We start from the raw sequence: 13,143 nt of genomic DNA on the forward strand, positions 1-13,143 counted from the left end.
AGGAGTGGCGGTGTCCTCACGGGTGCCCGTCACTTAGTTTGCCCTGCTTAGCGGGACAACTTGTGTTTAGCAAGATGAGATTGAGCGATAACAGGTCCGTGATGCCCTTAGATGTCGGCTGCACGCGTGCTACAATGAGCAGTAGCGTGTTTCGCCTATGGCGCCCCCATTCCGAGAGGAACGGGAAATCACCCAAATGCTCATTTAGTGATTGGGACTGTGGTCCCCATGAACCTGGAATTTCTAGTAAGTGCTAGTCATTAGCTAGCGCTGATTACGTCCCTGCCCTTGTACACACCGCCCGTCGCTACTACCGATGGATTATTTAGTGAGGTTCTGGAGGCACACCTTCCGCGATTCCTTCGTGAGTTGCAGTTGGCACGGCCGAAGTTGACCGAACTTGATGATTTAGAGAAGTAAAGTCGTAAGGTTTCGTAGGTGAACCTGCGAAGGATCATTAACGTGGTTTTGAATGAGTAATAACGATAAAGTGTTATGTTGGAGGTCGGTGCGCTGCATACCAAACTTTGTGAACGCGGTAACTTGCACTCGGCGCCGGCATGCACGGCAAAACCTCAGTCTTGATATGCGGGGAGTTCTTAAGGTTCTTCCTCCCGGAGATCGTCACTATCTGGGACGTACATTAATTTGTACCTGCATTAGCGTACGCTTGTAGAGAGCATATCAAGACGTCTCAAGACAACACTTGTATTTGTACAAGTTTGAGTAACCCATTGTTGCAGGTCGAGGTTGCATGCCAACTTTGAACGCGGCTACGCCACTCGGCGCCGAAAGGCACTACTAAACCCTAGCAGGGGATCACTGGCTCATGGATCGATGAAGACCGCAGCTAAATGCGCGTCATAATGTGAACTGCGACACATGAACATTGATAAGTTGAACGTATGGCGCATCGGACGTTTAATCCCGACCGATGCACACATTCTGAGTGCCTACCAATTACCAAAGTCTCATTTAGTTAACTACAGTGGCCGTCCGCGAAGGTGTCCGTCATCCGACGCACTGGGCGGCCGCTGTGCATGATGACGTGCTTGGTCCCCGTCTGCGGTCCTCGGCGTTGAAAGTGACACTCGAGCGTATGTTGATGCGTTTCGTGTTGGTGGTGTTTGATGCGTAGCTTGTGGTGTGTGTCAAGCCGCATGGTTCGAACTAATGCTACGTCGTTCCCGATGGCCACCGGCAGTCTACTCAGGCTAAAGTCGTCGAGGGATTCGGAAAGCTAAGTCGCTGTAACTATGAGGCCCATACACGGCGTTGCGCTACCACGCTAAGTTAGCCCTACATACAAGTATCAACCCACGGCACGGGCGTAGCTGTAATACTACGTCTCGGTTATGTAGGCCTCAAGTGATGTGTGACTACCCCCAAATTTAAGCATATTAATAAGGAGGAAGAGAACCAACCGATTCCCTGAGTAGCTGCGAGCGAACGGGAAGAGCTCAGCACGTGGGACGGCATGGAAACGTGCCTGTCCGATTCCGTGTACTGGACCGGTCCGTTATCTATCACGCACTGTGCACTTCAAGTTCATTGAAGGTGGCCCATTCTCATAGAGGGTGATAGCCCGTGGAAAGGCATGAGGTGAGGTGATAGACGGTCGGCTCCATGGAGTCGTGTTGCTTGATAGTGCAGCACTAAGTGGGAGGTAAACCTTCTAAAGCTAAATACCACCATGAGTCCGATAGCGAACAAGTACCGAGGGAAAGTTGAAAGCACTCTGAATAGAGAGTCAAATAGTACGGAACTGCCTAGTACAAACCCGTTGAACTCAATGATCCGGGCGGCGATATTCAGCGGTAAACTAGCAATTGCCGTGCACTTATCGATCCGTAACGGACATCGCGATCCATTACAACAGCGGTTGGCCTCGTGCTAACGCTCCGCATACACTGCCCTGGCTCGTGGTGGACGGTCCCTGTAAGGGTAGGTAGCTGCTCTACACTGACCGGGGATTCCGCGCAGTCCTTCTGGAAGGCGAATGGGTCCGACCGAGCCTGTGTGCTGCTGAAGGGTGATGGATTCTAACGAGGTAGTACGCTGTCTTCTCCGAAAGGCGCGCGAATCCTTCGTTCGGCGATGATGCATCATGCATTGAGGCACCTCCGGGACCCGTCTTGAAAGACCAAGAAGTCTTGCGCGCAAGCCAATGGTCGGTGGCCGTCCGCGTGTGTCCCGGTTCTATACACCAAAGGCGAAGACAACTCGAGTTGCGGGATTACGTTCGGCACTGGCGCAAGCCTTCGTCGGACCCTCCATCCCAGGGTGTCCTGATACGGCGTGTGCTTGCACACCAGCGGCATCCCCGAGTGCAGGATGCGACCCGAAAGATGGTGAACTATGCCTGATCAGGTTGAAGTCAGGAACCCTGATGGAGGACCGAAGCAATTTGACGCAAATCGATTGTCGAGTTGGCATAGGGCGAAGACCAATCGAACCATCTAGTAGCTGGTTCTCCGAAGTTTCCCAGATAGCTGGTGCACGTAGCGTTTCGAACCTTATTCTTATCTGGTAAAGCGAATGATTAGAGGCCTTAGTTGAAATGATCTAACCTATTCTCAAACTATAAATGGTACGGTACTGGTGGCATTCTTTACTGATCGCCACCTTCTACAACCGACGATCGGACGGGGTGCCCCTATGGTGGTGATCCCGCTGATATCGGTGTGCCTAGTGGCCAAGTTTTGCAAGCAGAACTGGTGCTGTGGATGAACCAAACGCAATGTTACGGCGCCCAAATAAACGACGCACCCTAGATACCATGAAAGGTGTTGATTGCTAAAGACAGCAGGACGGTGGACATGGAAGTCGTCATCCGCTAAGGAGTGTAACAACTCACCTGCCGAAGCAATTAGCCCTAAATGGATGGCGCTCAAGTCGTTTGCCTATACATTGCCGCTGGCGGTATGGCGCATCGGGGCTTAACCACCCTGCGATGAGACCCCAGTGAGTAGGAGGGTACGGTGGTGCGCGTCGAAGTGTTTGGCGCAAGCCGGCATGGAGCCGCCACTGGCACAGATCTTGGTGGTAGTAGCAAATATTCGAACGAGCTCTTGGATGACTGAAGTAAGGGTTTCGTGTCAACAGCAGTTGAACACGAGTTAGCCAATCCTAAGCCGCATGGAATCCAGTCAACCCATCAGTCGGCGAAAGGGAATCCGTTACCATTCCGAGCCTGTTGAGTACCCGTTTGCGCCAGCCTAGTAGGGTTTAGCTCGTCCGCACCCGAACGGTTAGTGTGTCATGGCAACATGAATCCTTTCGAGAAGCCAACGAGAGGCATCGGAAGAGTTTTCTGTTTTACAGCCACACCGACCATGGAAGTCACCAGAGATATGGTTACCGTCTGGTAGAGCACGGCCGCCGCAACTGCCGTGTCGATGCACTCTTGACCGTGAAAATCGAAGACTGGGCACACTTTATACGGTTATAACGCACACTCTCAACAGATTGTACCGAATCCGCAGCAGGTCTCCAAGGTGCAGAGTCTCAGTCGATAGATCAATGTGTAAGGAAGTCGGCAACTGATCCGTAACTTCGACAAGGATTGGCTCTAAGCTGGTGCGACCAGCTGACCGGTGCCCACCTGCCGCAAGGTAGGCTGGCCCGTGCCCGCGGTCGCACAAACAGCCAATTCAGAACTGGCACGGCTGAGGGAATCCGACTGTCTAATTAAACAAAGCATTGTGATGGCCCCGTGGTGTTGACACAATGTGATTTCGCCCAGTGCTCTGAATGTCAACGTGAAGAAATTCAAGCAAGCGCGGGTAAACGGCGGAGTAACTATGACTCTTAAGGTAGCCAAATGCCCGTCATCTAATTAGTGACGCGCATGAATGGATTAACGAGATTCCCGTCCCTATCTACTATCTAGCGAAACCACAGCCAAGGAACGGGCTTGATGCACTAGCGGGAAAGAAGACCCTGTTGAGCTTGACTCTAGTCTGGCATTGTAAGGCGATATAGAGGTGCAGCATATGGAGGGCTCTCGTGGAGCTCGCCCTGAGATACCACCACCTACTGTTGCCTTACTTACATGATTGGTGAAGCGGGCCCCAGGTCCGATCGTGCGCGCACTCTCCGGGGCTGTGGCGGTGGTTGCCTGCGCGCGCCCAATGCGCTGTGTTTCGCTCAGCGTCCAGTGTCGCTGCGGTGCCGCCGGGGAGACTGCATCGTAGCATCGTCGTGTGTAGCGTGTTACCCGCTTGTCCGACCGTGAGCCGTGGCCCGTAAGGGTACAAGCTTGCGTACGTCGGTATTCGTGCACTGCTTCGCGCGGTCGATCGTTTATGATGTCACGTTTGCCCCGGTTCCGCGCGCCGCCCGGCTCGAAGACTCCTGACAGGTCCTTTCGGTCCACGTCATGGACAGTGCCAGGTGCGGAGTTTGACTGGGCGGTACATTCCAAACGATAACGGAGGTGTCCAAAGGTCAGCTCAGTGTGGACAGAAACCACACGCTGAGCATAAGGACAAAGCTGGCTTGATCCCAACGTTCAGTACACTTCGACAGCGAAAGCTTGGCCTACGATCCTTTGGTTATAACGAGTTTAGCAAGAGGTGTCAGAAAAGTTACCACAGGATAACTGGCTTGTGGCCGCCAAGCGTTCATAGCGACGTGGCTTTTGATCCTTCGATGTCGGCTCTTCCTATCATTGTGAAGCAAAATTCACCAAGCGTAGGATTGTTCACCCTTCAAGGAACGTGAGCTGGGTTTAGACCGTCGTGAGACAGGTTAGTTTTACCCTACTGGTGTGTGCTTATAGTCGCTATCTTAACGGAATTCTGTGCAGTACGAGAGAACCACAGGTACGGACCACTGGCTCAATACTAGTCCGACCGACTTTGGTATGACGCTACGTCCGCTGGATTATGCCTGAACGCCTCTAAGGTCGTAGCCAATCCGAGCTGATAGCGCTTCTCAAACCCATTAGGTGTTCGGAAGCTAGCGGCCTAACAACCCTGAGATCCGTTGAGTCTGCGTCTGCAGCCCGGCGTCTCATCCCGCTATACCTAGGCCGCAATGAGTGGAGTTCGCTGCACGTGTTAGTACCGTAACTGAACGCCGTTGGCTTGAGCTCGCCCAACGTGGATATACCTAGTTTCGACACCTATCAACCGCCCGCAAACGACGGACTTCAGGCTGAGCTGCGAGTTGTAGAGATGCGTTCGCATCGATCCTCTCAGGCGACCCATGCTTGGTGGTTTGTCCGTGCCCTTCCTCGATGTGCGCAAGCTCGTCTTGGTCTGGGGACCACGTCGACACAGGGGATACTCTTGTGAGAGCATGAGTGTACTAAGTTGAGGTAGCAAGGAACGCGTGCCCTTCCTCGTTGGCGTAACTAACCATCTTGGTCTGGGGACCGTGGTACCGTGCTCTGGTGAAGCTTGGTGCGTGCTCCTTCCTTGTCAGACGAGTGACTTGACCTGGTCTGGAGACCGTTCCTATACTAGTGGACAAGAGTTGGCTACTCCGTGTCAGACGAGTGACTTGACATAGGATGGAGAAGGACACTTAACACTAATGAGCTTGTCGGCGTGCCTCGTTCTCGACTTGATTGTCTTGATGAGGACCGTGCGGACCACACCAGTAAGCTTACACATGCTCGTTACAAGTTGTATGTTGACCCGTTTGGCCCGGTTGCCTTGCACATGATGGTGTTGACCATGTTCGGTTAACAGGTCGTGTCGAGGTGGTCGGCCTTGGTAGTAGGATGTCTTGTGCATGTGACGTGTTGACCTGGTTTGTCGGTGTGTCGTCGTGTACGAGATGACCTACTACCCGTCAGTTTTCCAAGTTGTATCATGTGTTGACTTAGTTGACGTGTCATGTGCTTGGATGATTAGCGTACGGGTCATGTATGGTGCGCTTGCTTCAGTTGAAGGATGTACTAGTACAGTTGTGTTAATTGTTTATTTCACGATCTGGTCTTTGGCTGATCGTGAAAACGCTAAGTCCCAAATCCTGAACTCGAGAAGAAAGCGCCAATGACAACGTTTTGACTGAGCCCCTAGCATTCGGCTTTTTCACTTTGAAGGGATGTACTGTTGTATGAATTGTTTATTCACGAACTGGTCGTTTGATTGATCGTGAAAAATCGCTCAGTCCCAAATCCCGAACTCGACAGGAAAGCGCTGATTGCAAACATTTTGACTGGAAGTCCCTTGAAATGGCGTTTTCGTTATTGGCATTATGTGGCACGTTTATTGTGGCTAGAACATTAATTATTCACCAAATGGCACCAAAGCTTGGCAAAGTCGCGAAACACTCCTATCTCGACGCACCAGCAATCGCAACTTGATGCAAAATAAATTGCACGAGCTAATGATACTTGTACCATGCACAGTACACCGTACCAAATATACCCCTGAAAGTGTGCAATTTGGTGCTACCCTAGAATATGTATGGAAGCCTAGCTACGTGTGTCGCACGTTCCAAGTTGCATGGACGTCGAACAGAGGCATGCAAAGCACCTATCTAGGGAATTACTCTACGTTCTAGTAGCAAGTGCGATTTTCCAGTCCAGCACGGCAGTACGCCTGCACGCATACACCCATGTACCAGAAATGTACCAACCTAGGCGTTGCTCAGTAGCTTTAGCGCACATAGAAAAGTATTCGAGTTCAGATTTTGGACTTAGCGTATTTTAAAACTAATAACGAAAATTAAATTTTAAATCGGTAAACGGCTAGAGTTGCTCAGTAGCTTTGGCACATAGAAAAGTATTCGAGTTCAGATTTTGACTTAGCGTATTTTAAAACTAATAACGAAAATTAAATTTAAATCGGTAAACGGCTAGAGTTGCTCAGTAGCTTTTGCGCAACGTGGCAAAGTATTCGAGTTCAGATTTCGACGTAGCGTATTTTCAATCATAATAAACCGAATCAAACATAACAATGATGAAACTTACACCATGTCCCAAGGTTGTGCACAAACGTAACGATAAAGTGCTGGCGAAGTTAGAGGTGCACCAAAATTGTGTACCGATCAGGAAAGTACTCTACGTTCCTATGATTTGGGTGAAAGTGTTGATTAACTGCTGTAAGAATAGACAGTTGCTTATCATACACATCGCAAACGAACACCCCTTAGTGAGCATTAGCAAAAGTCAATGGCACAAAGCAATTGCAATACAAACTGATCAAGTACATTAAAGAACGCTAAGTACCAGGACTTTCCAAGAATGGTGTCCGCGACGGAGGGCAAGCGTCCTTCCCAGGTTTTCCTAGTAACCTTGTATGGTAACATACCAAGCGTGTCTGTAAGCACGCAACGAAAGTCACGAACGGCACATACCTAGAATGTACTACGTACTTGACTTTTGTCCAAGAATGGTGTCCGCGACGGTCGGGCACTGCGACGCAATAACCAAATCCTAGATTGTAACTTTAGTGTGCACAACATAAACATTAACGCGTTCGCTCGCTGCGCCGTCCGTGTTGAACACAAATGGGTGATTATATGCGGAGGACAAAACATACGAGGAGGAGACAGTTTTCACACGATGTGCACAGAGCTCATTTCGTCGTCCCGGGCGAATGGAAACACAAACATCGCGAGTATCGTTCTAGGTTTCGTCTATAAAGGCAGGCCAAAAGGTGACCGGTTGAGATAAGCATTTTAAGCATACAAACACTTTATTGAACTTTGATACAAAACAAGGTACGCATGTAGGTTGTACCAACATGGACATCTATGAACGTACGCTCGGGCTGCGCCTCCGTCTTGTACTTTCCCGATCGGTACACAGTTTTGCGCACTGCTATTCCGACCGGCAACTTGTACCAACATATACATCCATGAACGCGTAAGTAGTGTACTTTCCGATCGGTACACACCGTTGGTGCACGGCATAAGAAAAGAGCTAAATGGTCAAACTCAACCATTTCAACAATAGATAGTCGATAGTAGCTGTGCCGATGAAGTAGGCACGATGCAAGTTAATGTTGTTTAATGAATAACATGTCCGCCATACATTTCAGTACAAATTTGCTCGGTCAGACCTACAAAGTGCTATATCTCGAATACGAGGCGTCGGACTGGGGTTGTAGAACAATTTTAAGTTCGTCTAATGATTCTACATCCGATTCTGGATAGCGGTTTTTGACCACTTTTCAATATTTTGTGACACCCCGAACCTAGGGCAGCTCCTAGCTTTTTCAAAATGTGCACCGAACGGCCGGAGAGCTCGTGCTCAAACATGTTTTTCGCCAAACACCTCAAACGTGTAAGGAACGCACCCTAGCTCTTGTTTTGAAAGTTATGGCCATTTAAAGTGAGGTGGTTTTGCTTCAAATAGTACTTCACCCGTCCCTATGGCCATGCTTTAAATTTTCACGAAAATGCCAGGTCAGACCTAGGCGGCCATATCTGAATACTAAACGTCGCAGACATTGGTCGAACAATTTTAAGTTCGTCTAATGATTCTACATCCGATTCTGGATAGCGGTTTTTGACCACTTTCAATATTTTGTGACACCCCCGAACCTAGGGCAGCCCTAGCTTTTTCAAATGTGCACCGAACGTTCAGAGCTCGTGGCTCAAAACATGTTTTTCGCTAAAACACCTCAAAACGTGTAAAGGAACGCACCCAGCTCTGTTTTTCAAAAAGTTATGGCCATTTAAAGTCGACGGGTTTTGCTCAAAATAGCTATTTTACCCGTCCCTATGGCCATGCTTTAAATTTTCACGAAAATGCCAGGTCAGACCTAGGCGGCCATATCTGAATACTAAACGTCGCAGACATTGGTCGTGAACAATTTTAAGTTCGTCTAATGATTCTACATCCGATTCTGGATAGCGGCTTGACCACTTTCAATATTTTGTGACACCCCGAACCTAGGGCAGCTCCCTAGCTTTTTCAAAATGCACCGAAGCCGGAGAGCTCGTGGTTAAACATGTTTTCGCCAAAACACCTCAAACGTGTAAAGAACGCACCCTAGCTCTTGTTTTCAAAAAGTTATGGCCATTTAAAGTGAGGTGGTTTTTGCTTCAAAATAGCATTTCACCCGTCCCTATGGCCATGCTTTAAATTTCACGAAAATGCCAGGTCAGACCTAGGGCGGCCATATCTGAATACTAAACGTCGCAGACATTGGTCGTGAACAATTTTAAGTTCGTCTAATGATTCTATCCGATTCTGGATAGCGGTTTTTGACCACTTTTCAATATTTCAGACACCCCGAACCTAGGGCAGCTCCTAGCTTTTTTCAAAATGTGCACCGAACGGCCGGAGAGCCTGTGGTTCAAACATGTTTTTCGCCAAAACACCCCAAAACGTGTAAGGAACGCACCCTAGCCTTGTTTTTGAAAAGTTATGGCCATTTGTGCGAGGTGGTTTTTGCTTCAAAATAGCAATTTCACCCGTCCCTATGGGCTATGCTTTAAATTTTCACGAAAATGCCAGGTCAGACCTAGGGCGGGCCATATCTTGAATACTAAACGTCGCAGACATTGGTCGTAGAACAATTTTAAGTTCGTCTAATGATTCTACATCCGATTCTGGATAGCGGTTTTTTGACCACTTTTCAATATTTTGTGACACCCCGAACCTAGGGCAGCTCCCTAGCTTTTTCAAAATGTGCACCGAACGGCCGGAGAGCTCGGTTAAAACATGTTTTTCGCTAAAACACCCCAAAACGTGTAAGGAACGCACCCTAGTTCTTGTTTTCAAAAGTTATGGCCATTTAAAGTCAGACGGGTTTTTGCTTCAAAATAGCTATTTTACCCGTCCCTATGGCCATGCTTTAAATTTTCACGAAAATGCCAGGTCAGACCTAGGCGGCCATATCTTGAATACTAAAACGTCGGCAGACATTGGTCAGAACAATTTTAAGTTCGTCTAATGATTCTACATCCGATTCTGGATAGCGGTTTTTGACCACTTTTCAATATTTTGTGACACCCCGAACCTAGGGCAGCTCCCTAGCTTTTTCAAAAAATGTGCACCGACCGGCCGGAGAGCTCGTGTGGTTTCAAACATGTTTTTCGCCAAACACCTCAAAACGTGTAAGGAACGCACCCTAGCTCTTGTTTTTCAAAAGTTATGGCCATTTAAAGTCAGACGGGTTTTTGCTTCAAAATAGCTATTTTACCCGTCCCTATGGCCATGCTTTAAATTTTCACGAAAATGCCAGGTCAGACCTAGGGCGGGCCATATCTTGAATACTAAACGTCGCAGACATTGGTCGTAGAACAATTTTAAGTTCGTCTAATGATTCTACATCCGATTCTGGATAGCGGTTTTTGACCACTTTTCAATATTTTGTGACACCCCGAACCTAGGGCAGCTCCCTAGCTTTTTTCAAAAATGTGCACCGAACGGCCGGAGAGCTCGTGTGGTTTCAAAACATGTTTTTCGCCAAACACCTCAAAACGTGTAAGGAACGCACCCTAGCTCTTGTTTTTCAAAAGTTATGGCCATTTAAAGTCAGACGGGTTTTTGCTTCAAAATAGCTATTTTACCCGTCCCTATGGCCATGCTTTAAATTTTCACGAAAATGCCAGGTCAGACCTAGGCGGGCCATATCTTGAATACTAAACGTCGCAGACATTGGTCGTGGAACAATTTTAAGTTCGTCTAATGATTCTACATCCGATTCTTGGATAGCGGTTTTTGACCACTTTTCAATATTTTGTGACACCCCGAACCTAGGGCAGCTCCCTAGCTTTTTTCAAAATGTGCACCGAACGGCCGGAGAGCTCGTGTGGTTTCAAAACATGTTTTTCGCCAAAACACCTCAAAACGTGTAAAGAACGCACCCTAGCTCTTGTTTTTGAAAAGTTATGGCCATTTAAAGTGAGGTGGTTTTTTGCTTCAAAATAGCAATTTCACCCGTCCCTATGGCCATGCTTTAAATTTTCACGAAAATGCCAGGTCAGACCTAGGGCGGGCCATATCTTGAATACTAAACGTCGCAGACATTGGTCGTGAACAATTTTAAGTTCGTCTAATGATTCTACATCCGATTCTGGATAGCGGTTTTTTGACCACTTTTCAATATTTTGTGACACCCCGAACCTAGGGCAGCTCCCTAGCTTTTTTCAAAAATGTGCACCGAATGGCCGGAGAGCCTGTGGTTTCAAAACATGTTTTTCGCCAAACACCTCAAAACGTGTAAGGAACGCACCCTAGCTCTTGTTTTGAAAAGTTATGGCCATTTAAAGTGAGGTGGTTTTTGCTTCAAAATAGCAATTTCACCCGTCCCTATGGCCATGCTTTAAATTTTCACGAAAATGCCAGGTCAGACCTAGGCGGGCCATATCTTGAATACTAAACGTCGCAGACATTGGTCGTGAACAATTTTAAGTTCGTCTAATGATTCTACATCCGATTCTGGATAGCGGTTTTTGACCACTTTCAATATTTTGTGACACCCCGAACCTAGGGCAGCTCCCTAGCTTTTTTCAAAAATGTGCACCGAACGGCCGGAGAGAGCTCGTACCAAAACATGTTTTCGCTAAAACACCTCAAACGTGTATGAACGCACCCTAGCTCTTGTTTTTCAAAAGTTATGGCCATTTAAAGTCAGACGGGTTTTTACCAAATAGCTATTTTACCCGTCCCTATGGCCATGCTTTAAATTTTCAATGAAAATGCCAGGTCAGACCTAGGCGGGCCATATCTGAATACTAAACGTCGCAGACATTGGTCGTAGAACAATTTTAAGTTCGTCTAATGATTCTACATCCGATTCTGGATAGCGGTTTTTGACCACTTTTCAATATTTTGTGACACCCCGAACCTAGGGCAGCTCCCTAGCTTTTTCAAAAATGTGCACCGCATGGAGAGCTCGTGTGGCTCAAACATGTTTTTCGCTAAAACACCTCAAACGTGTATGAACGCACCCTAGCTCTTGTTTTTCAAAAGTTATGGCCATTTAAAGTCAGACGGGTTTTTGCTTCAAATAGCTATTTTACCCGTCCCTATGGCCATGCTTTAAATTTTCACGAAAATGCCAGGTCAGACCTAGGCGGGCCATATCTTGAATACTAAACGTCGCAGACATTGGTCGTAGAACAATTTTAAGTTCGTCTAATGATTCTACATCCGATTCTGGATAGCGGTTTTTGACCACTTTTCAATATTTTGTGACACCCCGAACCTAGGGCAGCTCCCTAGCTTTTTTCAAAAATGTGCACCGGCTGGAGAGCTCGTGTGGTTTCAAAACATGTTTTTCGCCAAACACCTCAAAACGTGTAAGGAACGCACCCTAGCTCTTGTTTTTCAAAAGTTATGGCCATTTAAAGTCAGACGGGTTTTTGCTTCAAAATAGCTATTTTACCCGTCCCTATGGCCATGCTTTAAATTTTCACGAAAATGCCAGGTCAGACCTAGGGCGGGCCATATCTTGAATACTAAACGTCGCAGACATTGGTCGTGAACAATTTTAAGTTCGTCTAATGATTCTACATCCGATTCTGGATAGCGGTTTTTGACCACTTTTCAATATTTTGTGACACCCCGAACCTAGGGCAGCTCCCTAGCTTTTTCAAAATGTGCACCGAACGGCCGGAGAGCTCGTGTGGCTCAAAACATGTTTTTCGCCAAAACACCTCAAAACGTGTAAAGAACGCACTGCAGCTCTTGTTTTTGAAAAGTTATGGCCATTTAAAGTGAGGTGGTTTTTGCTCAAAATAGCAATTTCACCCGTCCCTATGGCCATGCTTTAAATTTTCACGAAAATGCCAGGTCAGACCTAGGGCGGGCCATATCTTGAATACTAAACGTCGCAGACATTGGTCGTGAACAATTTTAAGTTCGTCTAATGATTCTACATCCGATTCTGGATAGCGGTTTTTGACCACTTTTCAATATTTTGTGACACCCCGAACCTAGGGCAGCTCCCTAGCTTTTTTCAAAATGTGCACCGAACGGCCGGAGAGCTCGTGTGGCTCAAAACATGTTTTTCGCCAAAACACCTCAAAACGTGTAAGGAACGCACCCTAGCTCTTGTTTTGAAAAGTTATGGCCATTTAAAGTGAGGTGGTTTTTGCTCAAAATAGCAATTTCACCCGTCCCTATGGCCATGCTTTAAATTTTCACGAAAATGCCAGGTCAGACCTAGGGCGGCCATATCTTGAATACTAAACGTCGCAGACATTGGTCGTGGAACAATTTTAAGT

At 47.5% G+C, this 13,143-nt stretch overlaps 1 pseudogene; it reads left to right on the top strand.

The window, feature by feature from the left end:
* Positions 1 to 1,359: 1,359 nt before the first annotated feature.
* LOC120907038 lies at positions 1,360 to 5,227 on the top strand (annotated as a pseudogene).
* The last annotated feature ends 7,916 nt before the right edge of the window (positions 5,228 to 13,143 follow it).

This window comes from Anopheles arabiensis (genome assembly GCF_016920715.1).
Source record: "Anopheles arabiensis isolate DONGOLA chromosome X unlocalized genomic scaffold, AaraD3 X_pericentromeric_contig0001, whole genome shotgun sequence".
Lineage (NCBI taxonomy): Eukaryota > Metazoa > Arthropoda > Insecta > Diptera > Culicidae > Anopheles > Anopheles arabiensis.